We start from the raw sequence: 2,500 nt of genomic DNA, 5'->3' as shown, positions 1-2,500 counted from the left end.
CTACAGATATTAAGAAACTAAGTTTGCAACACTTTTAACAGCCTGGGGCAGTAGGTGCATCCACTGCAATGACTGCATTTAAAATAATTCTGGAAAGCAAACACGAGCTCCAATAATGAAGAATTCACACTTACTTTGATATGATTTGATTTAATTTAGCAATTTATTTAATATATAGTTGCTAGGTATATGCAGAAACTAAGGACCTGGAAAAAGGAGAACTGGACTCTGGTGTTACCATCTTGGGAACAGGATCGTTAGTGCCCTCTGAAACTCCAGTTCCTAGTGGGGAACAGTCCATGTATCAGACTCCAGGACCATCTGGAGAGCAGGGAACAGAACAGATGCCTCAGACAGCCGAAGAGAAACTGGTGCTACCGCGTTTGCATGTGCGATTTCAAGATAATTTTTTAAGTCAGGTAATAAAGACCACAGAGGATTGATCATGTGTTTACTCAATTGAATTTATAATTCTGGGTTTTTAAGATACGCCAAAATTATGGTATCATATTAATGCAGGCCTTCAAGACGAAGAGGCAAGAGGAATTGTCTCACGTCTCCGAGATGGTAGACGCTATCTGTCCACTGACTTTAACCTGCACATCTCGAATGAAACACCCTGTGCCGATCATTACAGTGTGTACGCGCTAAGCTGTGATGAAGCCGAGTACCGTGGAACCTGTTCCCATCAGCACAACATCAGTTGTGACCGATGCAGTGACTTGAGAGATGCCATCTTGGACATTCAAGTTGCATTATCTAATTTTATTTGTGTATGAAGAGTATATGAGAGAAACCCTGACCCTGCAGGCACTTAGTTGCTGAAACCAATTCGTGACCCTAAGCATTAAACCATAGGATGTCCATCACTCTGAAGATTAATCTCAATAGGCTGTCAGTCTTGTTATCTTTCCTTTTCTTAGCGACAATGAAAAACTGGAGGAATTTGAGCACGATCTCCAAGCTCCAAGACTTGAAGAGTGGAAATCCCACATTGTACATCCGTGCACCAAGACGCTGTGACGACCACTGTTATAGATGCCCTTTCGCAAACGGAGGCTTTATTAGACATGGACTGGGCCATGAAGTTCCTGCCAACAGGCTATAGAGAGACGCAGCGCGATTGGTCCTGTAAAAAACGAAAGCGATGGCACCTTACTGTTGCTATTTTGAAAGCAGATAACGAGAATATCGAGGTACTAGATTTCATCTTATCCCATAAAATAAAACTGAAATTTAAAACTTAAAGCTAAATTCGTGGCAGCACTATAATAAGGCGTACAGTTTTACAAATCTATTTGACACCAAAGCAAACTAAAAATGTCACAGAGCAGGGAAAGACATCTGTGATCGCCGGATCGCAGCACTCAAAAGCCACATGCGCCACTTCCTAAATAAAGGTAATGATGTAAAGACAGCCAGCGACATGAAAGCTGCTATTGAGTCATAAGGAGGAATTAAGGGCTGTTATGCGGCAGTGTCGAGCACAACCATCTGCGCAGACAATGACCAAGCATACCATGACAGGAGTGTAGGGATTGCACAACTTCTCTTAAGAGAATGGAGGCATGAGGGTGTGGCGTGCCTATGATGTCGGTCTGGGAAAGTTTTATTGCGAAGCCCAGCTGGCCAGGTTTGGAACACCCCAAGGTCCCACTGAGCTCATCATAGTGAAGCCCTTCAAGAGACCGATCATAGAAGCAGGTACATATCAGCAACGTCGAGAGTCATCAAGAGCCATCTCTGAGCATGGGCCATCACAAGAACAACCTCACCTGTCACAGACAGATGAAGAAAGCGAGAAGTTTTCCTGTCCAGAGGAAGGATGTGTAAAGACGTTCCAGTCATTCGCCGCTCTCCAAAGACACCTGGATGTCGGTAAGCACATGCTAAAGCTCGCCAAAGAGTCTGCGTACGACGAGATCAAGGGGAAATGGATAGAGGCGTGTCATTCCGTAGGTGGTGGCTACGTTCCTGGTCAGACATCAGCAAAAGATTCTGATGACCAGTCCCTGGCTGGACAGTTGGAACTAGGATGGGCCCTGAGGAGAACATGGAAATTAGTCGCCTTTTCAGAGAAAGCAAAGAGCTATTTGGTAGACATGTTTTGGACAGGAGAGGAAACCGGCAAGAGGGCAAACGCTTCTAGTATGACGTCTTTAAGAGATGACACTGGCCATAAAATGTTTGCCAACACCAACTGGTTGATAGAGCAGCAGATTCCTCGCTACTTTAGCCGACTCGCCACCCTAAACAAAAGTGGCCACTTGCAGAGGGCCGGCACTGTAAGTTTGAATGAGAACAATCATTTCAGTCTTGTCCATCTGTGTCCACCCATGCTTTTCTTTCCTTTTGCTGCAGTTATTTTATGTTGTCCAACAGTTTTAAGTGGTTATAGCATAAAAATACATGCATAGAGCTCTGGATCACTTTGATACATTTCCTTAGTGAAATGCATCAGCAATCTGTGAATGTATAAAATGCAATTCACACTACATTT

The sequence above is a fragment of the Montipora foliosa genome, chromosome 8 (genome assembly GCF_036669935.1).
Source record: "Montipora foliosa isolate CH-2021 chromosome 8, ASM3666993v2, whole genome shotgun sequence".
Lineage (NCBI taxonomy): Eukaryota > Metazoa > Cnidaria > Anthozoa > Scleractinia > Acroporidae > Montipora > Montipora foliosa.
Note: the sequence above shows the minus strand (reverse complement) of the source record.